General features: G+C 42.1%; 1 protein-coding gene across 2 annotated transcripts in view; it reads right to left on the reverse strand.

The window, feature by feature from the left end:
* Positions 1-16590: 16590 nt before the first annotated feature.
* LOC135220181 (uncharacterized) overlaps positions 16591-16642 on the reverse strand; it is a 126270-nt gene continuing 126218 nt past the window's right edge. For both annotated transcript variants that reach the window (XM_064257469.1, XM_064257468.1), the window contains exon 12: positions 16591-16642. This exon is cut by the window's right edge and continues 252 nt beyond it. The gene's annotated coding sequence lies outside the window, so the exon portion shown is untranslated.

Genomic DNA, 16642 nt, shown 5'->3' on the forward strand with positions numbered 1-16642 from the left:
CCTAGTCTTTCTAGAATTTGATTCCAGATTCCAAGCCCAAATTTCACTTGTCATTTTGGTCCTTTAGTACCAAGAGAAAACATTGATGAGGAGCAGTTCCCTCTTGTCAGAACACGGAATCTGAGGCCCAAATAGGATCCCATTGTAATTATAAGATCTCCTAGTCTTGTCATATAGAGGTATGTATAAGATCCGAAGATCTTAATGCTCTGCTATCTCCAATTCCCTTTATAGAGACAGAGTATATAGCCTTTTACTGCGTTCTTTGATAGCAGAAATATACCAAGGTGATTCTTCCCTCTGAAAGGGAAGAAAAAACCTCTATGTGGTTCACAGAGGTATCGGAAGAGGACAGTTTTCCTCATTCCCTCTCGCACGATCTGCAGTAATCACTATATCTTATTCATGACTACTGTCATTACTTGAAACATCCTCTCATTCATGTCCACTTCTGGTCAGTCTGCACGCAGACAGACTCAGAGTGGAGAGGTTGTTAAGGTCCATTTAAAATAGATGCTGAAAGAATATTCAGACTGTCTTGGAAAAGACTTCAAAAACTTGCTGTGAGAAGAACGTGACCTCTGTGAATCCAACCTCTCTAAGTCTAAAATGAGGCATAACGTATTATCCTCTCTTTCTTTGACGCTCTTTGTCTTACATTCTGTAAAGAGTTTATATTGTAGGGGAAAAAAGACTAAATTTTATTCCCCTTTCTATAAAATAAAGATGGCGTAAATTGCTACCTCTCTCTCATATTCTTTCTTCCCTCCTTGTGCCTGGGCAACGAGAGAACGAAAATTCTATCATCGTTCTTCAGCAAAACAACAAATTATTATTATCCTATTCTCCTAATAAATGATCCAGGATCGAGGAGAATCATTCAAGATTCCTATCCTAGGACATCAGGCCGTAATGTACGGTTCAGATACTTGAAAGTCTCTCTCACCCAATACTGAGAGCTCCTACGAGTCTTTTCCAGTACCAAAACATTACAAGGTCTCCCTTGTTATATGTTTACATAGGAGTAGGATAATATAACATCCTGTTAATAACAATGAAAGAGGAGAAAGAGGAGCTGCATTGTTCAAGGACTAGCCAAAAACGTGCAATAAAAAAGGGGTTGCCAAGGTCTTTCTAAAACCTGCACCCAGATTAACTTATGAGTCCGATATATTTTCTATCACGTCTCATAAGGTTGAGGAAAACGAGAGACTTCTAACGATATTGGTTCTCTTCACCATGTAAAGGACTATAAAGCAGAAGAACCCACTTATCCTGACACGAACTACGTTCGCCTGTGCGATTCTAGAATAATTGTCAGTAGAGGGTTGATCTGGCAAAGAAAGTTTCTCCCAAAACAACTCCTTTTGCCAGGAAAGAAGTCGCTCATGCGACCACTATATCACCTGACATGAGAAGTCTGTTCTTCGTTAGAGAACTTCCGCAATTTCATTTGTTTATCCTGACAAGGGCCACGGCCGCCTGTGCGATAACTTGTGTCCCTGTCAGGAAAAAAAACTGATCTTGTGTCAGTTCTCAAAGAGGAAACTCTTGGAAAGTCTATCTCCAAATACTGAGAAATTGGAGATCCTGATGTCTTGCGCTTGGTTGGCGCCTCGCTCCTGGGAGGCGTCACGCTTCTGGCTGGCGTCTTGCGACTTGCAGCGTCCTCGCGTTTACCTGGCGCCTCTCTCCTGGGAGGAGTCACGCCTCTGGTTGACGTCACGCGCCTTGGAGCGTCCTCGCGCTTGCCTCGCGCCTCTCTCCTGAGAGGCGTCCCGCTTCTAGTTGACGTCATCGCGCTCGAAGCGTCCTGGCGCTTGCCTAGCGCCCCGCTCCTGGGAGGCATCATGCTTCTGGCTGGCGTCAACCGCTTTGGAGCGTCCTCGCGCTTGCCTGGCGACTCTCTCCTGAGAGGCGTCACGCTTCTTGTTGACGTCTCGCGCCTCGTAGCGTCCTGGCGCTTGCCTCGCGCCTCGCTCCTGGGAGGCGTCATGCTTCGGCTGGCGTCAACCGCTTTGGAGCGTCCTGATGCTTGCCTGGCGACTATCTCCTGAGACGGCGTCCTGCTTCTTGTTGACGTCTCGCGCCTCGTAGCGTCCTGGGCGCTTGCCTGGCGCCTCGCTCCTGGGAGGCGTCCTGCTTCTGGTTGGCGTCACGCGCCTCGTAGCGTCCTCGCTTAATTCTTCCGTATCCCCCCCCCCCTCTTTTTTCTTGAATAAGAAATATTTTAAATACGGTTGTGTCGTTTCTCGAAAGACTTAACCATAGCGTAGTCTTGAGTGAAACTCTATTACATCTCTCTCACACTAAGTATGTACTCTAATAAGACATGCTTTCGTAAGTATTAGTGCATTGAATAATATAATGTTCTGCTGCATTAGAATCCCTTTTAATCATGTTATCTACGGTAAACAGCATTGAAAGGTTGTAATATCTTTCTTATTGAAAGCTTCCTAACAAAAGGCAGACAATATTTTATTTATGATAGCTTCAGTATTCCCTCAATCCGAGGCTAAGACCACGATTGTAGGGAAGAAATACGGTTAGTTATCCCATTCCGCAGGAGAGAGAGCTGTAACCGACCGCTCACGACTGAGAACAACATGGTACTGCCGCTGGTCTCTCTCTCTAATTCAAAGCGAACGCAGTCTTCGAAAGCCGACTGGCCTTCCCATTTCCAGAGTTGCCAGTTACTCCATTTAATAAAGGAATCTATTAAAATTTTTATCGAGCTTCAGGAAGTTTTATATAAGCATAATTAAGCGAAACGAGACTTCGACAAGTCTAGAAACTAAATAGGTGTCGTCTAAACAATCCTTTTAAACAATTTCTTCCTAGGAAAGTCCTAGAAGGGTACTGGTAATTCATGGAAACCTCTTCTAACACGAAGAAAAATGTTTCTATCCTACTCTCAATTCACCAATACTCTAGCGTAACACAATACTCTATAATACTGTTACATTAAGGTAAACCGTATTAATTTAGGAAATTTTGTAAGGATTTCAGTTGACCATAATAGCATAAATTTCGGTATGTGAATATGCCATGCCATACCGTAGCCTAAGGCGATTTGTCCTAACAAGCATGGTAGGAGGCTAGAAGCTTAAAAGTCATACATATATGCTTTATCACTCAACGAGATCCATATAATTCATTCGATTGACAAATAATCTAAATCATTCTAATCAGAATAGATCTATATCTAAAAATGCACCGATGGGGAATCTTATGTTGAAATAACAAATTCATAGCCCCCATGGGATAGCGTTCTCGTCTAGTTGCGAAAAATGTTCGAACAATGACTTTATCACAAATGTTATCGAATGATCTCTAATATTAGAAGGCGCTAAATCGTCGCCTGATTCGAAAGGTGGATCGATTAAAGTCATTCTCATTTTGAATAATTCTACCAGAAGGCATTATACGAGGATCTTCGTCAAATTCATTCATTCGAAGTTCTCCTATCCATCATGGGAACAAGTTAGTGGCATAAAAAGGGAGAAACACTGTTTTAGGATGCCTTTCCAATGGCTATCCCTGGCAGTCTGGACGCTCTACAGAACCTGCCGAGGGGACGCCTGACGGTGGGGATTCTCTGAAACCTCCTTACGGTTTTCGACATCCTTCTCCTCTGGGCTTGTGAGCTTGGAAGAGGTCTAGACCTGAGAGCGAGACAGAGCCGATCAGACGCACCCTCCATTGTAATGGGGGAACACTATATTCACTTCTTACGTTCTAAGAGTTCGCATTCGAACTATATCCAAAGTCTACAATTTGCAAATATGATATTGTAGATTCTGCGGAGTAAGAAGGTGATGAGGATGCAACAACTACTAGTACTGTTACTCTATAATTGCTCGTTAACACAAGAGCTAATAAAGCTTCTAAAGGATAGTTACTTTTCTGACTTCCCAACTAGGAAGAAAGATATACATTTCTCACTCAAACTAACACTTATTTGTATTAACGAATAAATATTCCCTTTCATGAAAGTATAAGTCATTCACTTTCGTGAAAGTGCAATGAGTGTCTACCGAAAACTTCGGTAGTTTACACGTCACTAATCTTCGAAATTTTCGAAGTTATATTATCAAAAAGTTAACAAAAGCGTATGCCGAACCAAAAAGATCCATTACTTCCCTGTAAAGTTAGCCCAGACGATCGATGGCGATGAAACACGAAAATCCATCAGGAGGAACTGCAAACGTTGTTTACATTCCAGCGACAGAAAAATTATGAATTAGAAAACGGGTATGGGTTTCCATATTCCCGCCACCCAGCGGCGGGGGGGTAGATCACCTGACCTACCTGCCGCGTGTGCCGCGAATTTCGAATTTCTGTCGGACGACGGAGTAATAGCTATGTATATATCTGACGGGTAAGTTGAATGTATAAAACCATAAGTTCTCTGACAGGAGCTGCTGCAGAGACACCATTGGAGTTAGCCTAGCTAGCTCCGGGGTTAACCTGTTTGAGCGGCATAGGATCCTCCGAAGGCACGTAGAATCTCCTCTGTCGCAGTAGAGGCGGAGGAAGAAGCTTGGAAGACCTGCCGGAGACAAGCGAGTCCACCTGGCCCGGCACCAAGTCAGCCATAGCTGATCGCGGCAGACCCACCTTCGTCTTGGGTTCCTTCTTAGGATCCAAGAACGACTCAAGCTGGGACGTGGGCTCAGGTGGGAGCGGCGATCCTTCCCCGAGGTCGTTGTGCTGATGAATCAGCGCAATAACCTCTGCAAACGACCTCTGGATCTCGAAAGTGACTGCGTCTTGAGGAGTAGGACCGTCAAGTCTCTCCAACAAGAACGCCTCTCGAGATCCTCCTCCTTCGGAAGGAGGAACAGCGACAGACCCCTCCTGGTCTCCTCCTGCCAAAAGCGCATTACGATCTTGGTTCGGTCCTAAGACCGTGCCTGGCTCGTAGGGCGTCATGGTGGGACTGTGAGGAGCGCGCTCCTCACGATCACTCCGGATCACCTCGCTCTTCCCAGCGTAACCCGAGGAAGTTGAAGGGATCGGAGAGGAAGACCTGACGCTCCCCCCTCGCCCACCGGCAAAACCGGTGTGCTTGGGGGGCTGCAGGCGATCGTCAACCTGCGGTGGCGATCGAGCTGCAGGCCTGGTCCGCGCGGCTCTCCTGGGGAGAGCGGCTGGACCGAGAACAGCGGCTTCGGTCCCGTGCGTCAGAGGAGCTGCTGCTGGTCCCCCTACCTGCCTGGTCCCGGTTTGAACGGCGGTCAGGGGACCTGCAGAGACCACTGTCGCGGTGGGAGCGGTGCCTATCCTAACGGCGCATCGAGCAGCTGTCCTGGCGACCGAGGGGACCTCTTCCTAGCCTCAGCCCGCGGCCGGTCTGGGACCGTTGCATCAACCCTGGTCACCTGCGGATCGCTATGAGAGCGATCGCTGGCCAGGCAGGAGTCACCTGAGCGACCCTCGCCAGTCTTCCGCTCCATGCCTCGGTACTGGCACCGAGCAAACTCAGAGGCCTGAGCCTTGGCTGTCCGTACACTCTGTACCTCTGTACCTCTTGCGAACGAGAGGCCAAGCTGGAACCTGGTGTAGCAGCAGAACCCCTAGCACCAGGTGAGGAAGTACCGGTGTTAGCCGGTACCCCTCTGGTCCCCGTCTTCTTCTTCCTTACGGAAGGAGAGACAAGCCTAGCTCCTTCCAGCGGAAGAACCCCCCGTCCCACCGGAGTGAGACGGGCCCTTAGAAGTTCCCGAAGGAGACTTCTTACGGGGGGAGGAGGCAGCCTTCTTCTTCCTCGGCTGTGAAGCCTTGGAAGTCGAAGGGGAAGAGGCAGCAGCAGGCGACGACGAAGACGACGACAACACCTTCCTCCTCTTCCTTTTCTTCTTCGTCAGCTTCCTCAGGACAGACGTCAGGTCCTCCATCCAGGATAGAGCCAGGGCTATTGCCGAAGCAACACGGCCCGGCTGCACCTGTCCGGGAGGACCTGCGACTGGGGCAGCAACACCATGGGCAGGAACGATGTCGGCAGGGGCTGGTCCAGGCACAGCAGGGACGGCAGAGCGGCAGGTACAGCAGGAGGCGGGACAGCAGTCAGCGACACCCTGGATACGGGTGGAAGGTCCAGGGGCGAACTCTTGGGGCACCAAAAGTCGGGGGCTGAGGCGAGAGTGGCGAACACGGTCGGTGGAGACACGACCCTCCTCGAGAAACCAGCAATTGGGGCCTGCACCGCAGCTGAGGGTGTCACCGTTGTCACATGCTGGGTGTACACAAGGTGAGGAGGGGCGGCATGCCCTGGGGTCGAAACGGTGGTGGTGATGGTGGTGGTCACTGGTCCATGAGTGGACAGAGCAGCACCCGCCAGGTGATGCAACAGCCCCTGAACGCTCAGTGTTCCATGGAGGCCCAGTGAGAACCATACCTGGCCGAGGTCGTCGCCCGCAGCAAGAGCACCTGAGGAGGCAAAGGTCGGGTTAGTAGGAGGGGTTCCCCCTCGCCCGGGGGGGACAAGTCCCACCCCGAACGAACGGAAGACCCTGAGTACAGTTGTATGTCGGGGTACCTCGCCCCCTCCTCCACGCTCGACGGATCGGGCGAAGACAAGGAACGAGAAACCCCCCTGATGGAGAAGCAGCCATACGCTGGAGCTGAGATGGCGGCAGGAAGGAAGACAACGTGTCTGTGACCAAGGGAGTCGCCGGAGAACCTTCCGAGGACTCCCTGGCAGGCTTACGTCGCTTCCTCCTACCCTCATATTACACCCACTGCTCCTCCGACCTAGATATACATAAATCACAAGGCTTGGCGCGAGAGCATTCGTGCCCTCGGCACCGAGCACACAAATCATGAGGATCCACTTCGGGGAAGGAGCGGAAGGCCCCACACTTACGGCCCTCCACACCAGGGCAAACTCTGCGGCTGTTGGGGGGTGTGGGGAAATCTCCAGCTCACGGGAATCCATAATCACAAAGCAAACCAAGTTTGAGAGACACAAAGCATACGACGAAAGGTGGGCAAAAAGAGGTGGAGAACACGTCTGTCAACCAGCGCGGCTGAAAGCAAAGTGGATCTTCACCTCCCACTCGAGCGGTGCCCGAACTGTCGGACAAGCAGTTAACTACCAAACTCCCTTGTTCGAAGCTTACAACCGGTTCCAGCTGCCGCAAGTTACATTCCTATTGTAAAGGACCGATGGTTTCTATTCATATCAGAACAAATTGGATTGTATCTAATTTAGAAATATCTGTTATTTTTCGGGGTTAATTTGATTAACAGCTCTGCTAGGGCTGGCCTGAAGGATCAGATATTTTTACATGGCTTGGAACCAACTGGTCACCTAGCAACAGGACCTACAGCTTATTGTGGGATCCGAACCACACTATATCAAGAAATGAATTTCTATCACCAGAAATTCCTCTGATTCCGCTTTGGCCGAGACGAGAATCGAACTTCAGACCACCGGATTGGCAGCCGAGCACGAAAACCACTTGTCCAACAATGAACTTAATAGACATGAATTAAAATAAACATTTTGAAGTAACATAAAGTAAAGTTAAACTAAATAATGAGTAAAGTAAACAATTAAGGGAATAAAGTTTTGCATCTCATAAACAGCGTAGTGTGCCCGGAACTGTGCTTGTGGAGTGAGCGCTTAGGAACCAGGAACTGACTTCGATGTCAACAAACTCTCAACGTAGTTCAAGTGCAATCAAATAAGCACTGTGGATTATCAGTTGTGATGGCAGTAAGGATAAAACCACCGATTACAAGGTAAAAATGAATTTCAGTTCAAACCATGACCCTGGGAATAAGAATTTTCATACTTTCACTAATATAGGCAATAAAATATTGTTTTATTATGCTGATTACAACTGCAATCTTGAGTAAGATTTAGCAGATTTGGGCACAGGAAATGAGAAGTTTGTTGACACAAGTGACTCCGCAAACATCGAGATAGCGTCAATTTTCAAAATATTTGGAGCTGTAAGTAAAAACTTTGAAAGTGTTTTGGGATTGTGGGCACTGCGTTGGCCACCCTTTTCATTACCCTCTGTTTAAATCTTAAAATATGGCCTTAATTTCTAACTTTGGAGAAAATACTTGGGGTAAACAACCACGTGGACTGGCCAACTCACCGACTACCGCGGTTAGTCCACCCTCCGAAAAAGTACTTTTAACACGGTTTGACACCGGAGATGGTCATCAGTCATGAGTTGTTGGTGGTGATAACAGGAGCTCAAGACCTCAACTCTCTTTCAAAGTAAGTATTTTCTCCAAAGTTAGAAATTAAGGCCATATTTCATGATTTAAACAGAGGGTAATGAAAAGGGTGGCCAACGCAGTGCCCACAACCCCAAAACGCTTTCGAAATTTTTACTTACTGTCTTAACATTTCTTGTGCTAAATCCGCACACCACTTGTACCCACAGACGGTGGGGCACTTTCATCACAACAATTGTAACCCCGACCTCTTACCAGTACTTATTCATACTTATTCATGGGGACTACAGCATTCCTTGCTGCGTTTCGCAGCGTTTTGCGCTCTTCAATTGTTTATCAGTGTTGTCAATTGGTATGTTTACCCTCCAAACTGGGTATAAGACTAATACAAAACCGGGGAAATATGTAAAATAAGCATATCTATTTGTAGTATATATACATATTACAGCAATTTTATCATTACTGCATTACTATAACAACTAGAATTCAGGGAAACAGTTTGTAAATGCATCAGCGTATGTGTGAAGCTCCACTACATTGGTAACAAGCGTCTTTTTTGCCGTCATCTTGCTCGTACTTCAGAAAATATCTGTAATTTTTTGGGGTTAATTTGTTGCAAAAAAGGGATAATAGACATGAATTAAATAAACATTTTGAAGTAAAGTTAAAACCAAATAATGAGTAAAGTAAACAACTTAAGGGAATAAAGCTTAGGAGTGAGTGCTTAGGAACCACGAACAGCAACGTGGTTCAAGTGCAATTTGGAGTGAATTAAGACCAAAATGTGTATAATTACAATCAAATAAACACTGGAGTTTCAGTTGTGATGGCAGTAAGGATAAAACCACCGGTTACAAGGTAAAAATGAATTCGGTTCAAACCATGACCCCGGGAATAAAAAGTCTCATACTTTCACTAATATAGGGAATAAAATGTTTTATTGTGCTGATTACAACTGCAATCTTGAGTAAGATCAATAATCGTTACATAAAGGCTATACGCTAACATTGTTCAAATGAGTGCGGGGAAGGCTGGGAAAGATGGTGGATTATCTGTGGCTAGACCGGCCAGCCAGACGATTGCCGCCATATTTGATTTTAAAACTGCCTTGAAAACATATTTTACGCAGAGCTCACATGCTTATTTTAGCTAGTTCGTATGGGGCTTTCATATACATCACATTATGTTGACGAAACTTCAATTTTTTTAATGGTATGTTTAAAGTTGTAATTGTATTCTTGTTTCACCAATTAAATATCTCGTGAATAAGGCCTGGCCAGCTCGATGACGATGGATTGTCCGCAGTTGTTTACCCTACTTCGAAAGGAGAGTAGAGGTCTTGAGCTCCTGTTATCACCACAAACAACTCATGACTGATGACCATTTCCAGTGTCAGGATGTGTTAAAGTATTTTTTCGGAGGGTGGCCAAAACCTCGGTAGTCTGTGAGTTGGTCAGTCCACTCGGTTGTTTACCTTAATACCTAACTACGGCTTGGGGATCCGCCCCAAGATCCTTACGAAGCTACTTAGCTTGGTATAGTAGCAGGGTGCTGTGTCCCATAAATACCGACAACTGGTAGCCATAAAATAGCAGCAAACATAGTTTGACACGTGTATCAAACAGCTGTTTAATTAAACAGCCACTTTAAGATAAAGTGTCAAATGTGGAGACTGACAGCTACCTATAAAACCTAATCAAACCCGGCCCACCATCCTGTCAAACGTGACAATTCTTTATTGAAGGAGAGTAAATTTCGCCTTTGACACGATTCCAGACATAAATTCGCGGCATTCATTCCCAGACAGACCAGTACAATAAGGAAATAAATCAATACTTTTCATAATATAAGGAGAATGCGAGTGAAATTACAAGTTTGTTTACTTACCACAGGTCGCTTCTAACGTAGAAGTCAACTGAGCGTCAAGAAGTTAGATTACGTCGGGAGAAATATATATAATTTTGATTTTCATAATTTGAAATATATTCACGAATAAAAATATAAATAATTTACATAGATCTATCTTAATTAATATTTATATTTTTTACAGTAGCACTTTAGCCTCTTATTTGAGATGGGCTGTGTCCCAGCTGGTGTTTGATAACAGCTCTGTCTTCGAGGTACTCCCCTCTTTAATAAGTGATAAGGGAGAGATGGGTAGTGTCGATACATTTTCAAATTTTGTCCCACTGATATGCAGACTACTTATACAGTGAGGGCATCTTTTAAGTAATAAGTCTTACTACCTACATAATGTCTGTCATCCAGCCACATATAAAACGTTCAGTATAATGTAAAGATACAAAAATATGTTCTACTGTATCGTCAATTATATCGGATGCAAAGTACATTACGGGCTTTGATACCCACTTAGCTGAACGACATAATATTCCACAGTAATATAATCATCATTAAATCATGTTATCAGTATGAGCTATCAATTACCAGTAACTCCAGGGCAAAATTATATTAAAAGTTTTGTTTCCTGAACGAATTGTTGAGCTATTCCAGGAAACCACTCTCAGCTCTTTTCACAACCATAGTACAAGTATAGGATTCGGCAGCAACTAGCAGCCAATCCAGCCATATCGTACGAGGATGAGTGACGGAGAGAATCCATCTATCTATCCATATTTATATATATATATATATATATATATATATATATATATATATATATATATATATCTAATAAAAGGAGCCCATAAAAGCACCAAAATGTATGAGAGAAAAGTACTATATTTCAGAGACTGCTGTCTCTCTCTTCAGGTATATGAATGAGAAAAGTTTACAGAAAAGGGGTGGTATTTATAACAAGAGATTCGTCCACAAGGTAAGCCATAATTTAGGTCAACCCCCGCTGATAATCTTCACCTTTATTTAATCTTCCTTAAGCGTTGGTTGAATGAACACTGCGTCGACGATATCTGATATCCAATTCCCTTTTGAGATGTTCATTACCTGCTTCTCTTTTATTAAGGCCGATTCCATCATTTGACTCTTGTACCCGGCAGTTGCTGCTATAAATTACACGTGACATATTCCAGTTTATTCTATGGTTTATGTTCATTATATGGTTGAAAATAGCCGAGTTCTGTTGTCCATACCTAACTGACGTTTGTTGTTGTATTAATCTCTGGGGAAGTGATTTGACCTGTAAATCCGATGTAAGATTGGTCACAGTCCTGGCATGGGATCTCATATACCCCAGAGTCTTTGGGAGATGTCTTTTGTTGGACGTTAATCAGGGATTTGGCTAAGGTATTTGGGTAGGTAAATGCAAAAGGGTTGGATTTCCCAAGGGTGTGAGTTACTCTCTTAATCGTCTCCAGGTGGGGAATTTTTATTTTATTGTTGGGTGTGTCTCTGGTCTTGTCTTTAGGGATCGGTAGAAAATTACGTTTGCTTTTTGAATTGCTTTTCTCAATTATATGGTCAGGATACTTTAAAGATGAAGTTGCTTGCGAATTAGTTCAAATTCTTTTTCCAGGAAATTCTGGGGAACAAATTCGTAAGGCTCTTAAGAATAGGTTGCTAGCCACACCTATCTTGATAGTATTGTCATGATAGCTAAAGTAGTGAATATATGAAAGTGAGAACGTTGGTTTTCTGTATATGTAAATTTGTATTTCTGTCGTGTCTCTGATTATTAAAACATCAAGAAAAGGAATTTTGTTGTCTGTTTCCCATTCAACTTTAAATTTGATGCTGGGCACTAATGCGTTTAATTTTGAGAGAAATTCATTAAAATTACCCCACTTATTATCCCAAAATGTTAGTATGTCATCCGTATCTCATCCACAGCATGTTTTTGGGTTTATTGCATTTATTACTGTAGTTTCAAAGTATTCCATGTACAGATTGGCTAAAATAGGACTTAAAGGACTGCCCATACTACACCCGAATTTTTGTTTGTAGAATGATTCCCCGAATGAAAATACGTTATTAGATGCACATAATTTCAACTAACTTTATTATTTTGTCAAGTGCCAAAGGGAAATGATCTGAATAGGGGGATAATTTTCCCCCTTAAAACTGAAGAACGTCCTGTACTGGTACTTTTGTGAATAGGGAGTCTATGTCAAGGCTTAAAAGTTTTATGTTGTGAAGTGGTATATGTGCTTCTCTGAATTTGTGACAAAAGTCTTCCGAATGTTTGATGTGACTGGGAGAAAAAGTGCCTAAAAAAAAGAAAAAAGGAGAAAGGGAGGCCAGCTAACCATTTAGAAATTTTGTAATTGAAAGCTCCGGCGCATGAAACGATGGGTCTGAATGGAAGATTGTCTTTGTGAGTTTTGGGAAGACCATAAAAGTAGGGTAATTTAGGATTCATTACTTTAAATTTCTCTAATAGTTCAATACTCTTTTTGTCTTGGCCAATTAATCTTACTTTCCGAAAAAATTCTGTTGGGAACGTTCTGGAGGGGATTTTTCGTCAGTTTTTCGTAAGTATTTGTGTCCTTTAAGTCCTATTTTAGACCAATCTGTACATGGAATACTTTGAAACTACAGTAATAAATGCAATAAAAAACAAAAACATGCTGGTGAGATACTGGGATGACATACTAACATTTTGGGATAATAAGTGGGGTAATTTAATGAATTCCTCTCAAAATTAAACGCATTAGTGCCCAGCATCAAATTTAAAGTTGAATGGGAAACAGACAACAAAATTCCTTTTCTTGATGTTTTAATAATCAGAGACACGACAGAATACAAATTTACCATATACAGAAAAACCAACGTTCTCACTTTCATATATTCACTACTTTAGCTATCATGACAATACTATCAAGATAGGTGTAGCTAGCAACCTATTCTTAAGAGCCTTACGAATTTGTTCCCCAGATTTCCTGGAAAAAGAATTTGAACTAATTCGCAAGCAACTTTCATCTTTAAAGTATCCTGACCATATAATTGAGAAAGCAATTCAAAAAGCAAACGTAATTTTCTACCGATCCCCTAAAGACAAGACCAGAGACACACCCAACAATAAAATAAAAATTCCCCACCTGGAGACGATTAAGAAGAGTAACTCACACCCTTGGGAAATCCAACCCTTTTGCATTTACCTACCTACCAAATACCTTAGCCAAATCCCTGATTAACGTCCAACAAAAAGACATCTCCCAAAGACTCTGGGGTATATAGAATCCCATGCCAGGACTGTGACCAATCTTACATCGGATTTACAGGTAAATCACTTCCCCAGAGATTAATAACAACACAAACGGTCAGTTAGGTATGGACAACAGAACTCGGCTATTTTCAACCATATAAATGAACATAACATAGAATAAACTGGAATATGTCCGTGTAATTTATAGCAGCAACTGCCGGTACAAGAGTCAAATGATGGAATCGGCCTTAATAAAAGAGAAGCAGGTAATGAACATCTCAAAAGGGAATTGGATATCAGATATCGTCGACGCAGTGTTCATTCAACCAACGCTAATTTAAGAAGATTAAAGGAAGATTATCAGCGTGGGGTGACCTAAATTGGCTTACTTGCGGACGAATTCTTCTTCTTATAAATACACCTTTTCCTTTTCTGTAAACTTTTCTCATTCATATACCTGAAGAGAGAGACAGCAGTCTCTGAAATATAGTACTTTTCTCTCACATTTTGGTGTTTTTATGGGCTCCTTTTATTAGATGGAATTCTGTTGTTACAGAACATTTTTACCAGTCATATATATATATATATATATATATATATATATATATATATATATATATATATATATATATGTGTGTGTGTGTGTGTGTGTGTGTGTGTGTGTGTGTTTGTATGTGTGTGTGTGTGTTTTTCTCGTTTTCTGAGTTCGCGTTACGTAAGACAAGTCACGGTGTGGAAAGAAAGAGTACAAAACCAATTACAAAGACGACCCACAGTGAGAATATAGATGCTGCACGGTACTACACACACACACGCACACACACACACACTGTGCAGCATGTATATATATGCTCACTATCAATCATCGTTGTAACTACCTTTGTAGTTTTTTTTTCCACGCGGTGATTGGGCTCCTTACGCGATGTGACCTCAGTAAACGAGAGTATTATCAAATGTAGAGATGTATGGCTGGTAGCTTTTGACAAGATGGTATGTTAGGGATAGGGAAATGGTTCTTGGGCGTATTTCTCGCTGTACATTTCCTTCTTGCAGAACATCATCAGGAGAATTTTGGTGAAGGGCTTCTTGTAGAGCCACTTCACTACAGTTTGATTTTTTGATGGGGCATCAGAAACATAGCCTTCTAGATATTCTGTTAGGGTGTTGGTAGGATCGGGTCTGTCTATGACAACATACAGAGAGAGATAACTTTGTGTTGAATGAAAAAGTGCCATATTTTTCAGGAGGGATGGTACGTCATAGACTGTCTTGTCTGATTGCTGTAATTTGTGGCATCTATTTGTTGGGACGATTAGTAAATGATGTTATACTTCCTTTGCAAAATCAGTGGTTGTTCACAATTGTAATAGGTTTCTTTCTTTTGCATCACGTATTATTCACAGAATGCTTAAGATATTTGGGATGGACTGCTCTAGCAACCGCTTCAGATCCATGTGGAGTTATATATGACCTCGGATGTAGCTACACACACGGAAAGTTAAACACGAGAGATTTAACACTTATTTACACTAAGTCCATAATATCATACCAATGCAGCCATTCCTCACATTTTCTTAAGGTTTAATCTCAGATGTTTCCGCTCTCTTTTGGCGGTTTTAAAAAATGTTCCAATACATATATTTTTTTTTATTTGTGTGTGGGGGTTAGTCTTGTTTATAATGTGAATAGATACGTAAACTGCATATGATGATAACAGCTCAAACTGTATTTTTTATTATAAGTCCCCGTGCTAATGCCTGTCTGTTTTAGATTAAGCTGACAATATTCCAGCACGGCCTCTTGCTCCTGGATAGCCCGTAAAATATTCTGATGACACGAGTACCAAATACGAGTCAACACTTGCACGTTATTCTAGGTACTACGTTTACTAATGTTACGACTCACACAGGGAGAAATTGGGTATCCGATAAACTAGCCTTTAATGAAACACGAAGTAAATTTTCTTTTTTGTTTTATGTGTTCATAATGTCTGCCCTATTTTGTGTTTATAATCCATACACTGACCCCGAGAGCTAGGCTCTGAAGTTCTGTTAAACTTCGTTGACATCATAGAAAACGTGATATAAAATATTTCATAGAAAATGTAAATATTTTATACCAAACTATTATAAACTTACATAACATTGGTTACGACATACTTATGCTGATGTATAAAGGGGAGCAACACATTTGTTTTATTCCTGTCGTTAAGCTATTAACAAATTATACTTCGTTAGAAAAGTTTGAGTATTATATGTAAATTTTGTATATAAATGTAAGTCCACGTTTCTGTCAAAGAAACGACGTATAATTTTAGAAAAAGTTATGCAGGTTCCACCAAAACCTTGGATATGCCTTAGATTAAAGGAGATGTAAGGATTATTATTTCCTTCTTGCTAGTGTACCAAGTAAAGGAAAACCCCCATTTTTGCTAATGGAAACTGAATAGAGAACCTTTGGTATTTAGTCTCTAGGTCCTAACGGACGTAGGGCTAAAATTTTGTAAACCTCAACTAACATTTCTGTAGCATGTATTACATCAAATAAGTGTTCACTGTCGTTCCATTACTCCTTTCTCTCTCTCTCTCTGTGTGTGTGTGTGTGTGTGTGTGTGTGTGTGTGGTTTACGCTTCCAGATAGAGAGTTTCATTAGATTTCTTCTGTGTTCTGTAATATTAAATGATAGTGATTTATTCACTGTAACTGCCCTGTTAAAAATGCCAGTCAGTCTGAACAAATGTGATCTTCTAGTGACCCATGCAGTTTGCAGGTTAAATTCAAAGAAAGTACTGTCAAATAATTCATGGTTAAGGAATTCATGACGCTATAGTTTTTTCACAAAGAAATTAATAAAAAAAACATGAATTTACTTGAATAACCACTCTCCTTTGGTATTATTGAAAGCCCATCTAACTAAAACCCTCTCATTTTAATTCTTGCTTTATATAAAGTGTCCATCAAACATCCGTTTTTTACCGTATTGTCAGGGTAGGCAGTACTACTCAATTATTAAGTTTTAATTTTAAGTTGAAACAGTTACACGTTTCAGCCACTAGTTTCTTTCCATTTTTCTTCAAAATGTTTTGCGTTGGAAATACCATCACGAAACTCATAATGTTCTCTGATACATACGTATATATACGTATATATATGATTATGTATATATATATATATATATATATATATATATATATATATATATATAGAGAGAGAGAGAGGAGAGAGAGAGAGAGAGAGAGAGGAGAGAGAGAGCGAGAGAGAGAAGAAGAGAGAGAGAGAGAGAGAGAGAGAGAGAATTTCATAAATAAGAGTGATTCGCAAATG

This window comes from Macrobrachium nipponense, chromosome 1 (assembly GCF_015104395.2).
Source record: "Macrobrachium nipponense isolate FS-2020 chromosome 1, ASM1510439v2, whole genome shotgun sequence".
NCBI classification, from domain to species: Eukaryota; Metazoa; Arthropoda; class Malacostraca; order Decapoda; family Palaemonidae; genus Macrobrachium; species Macrobrachium nipponense.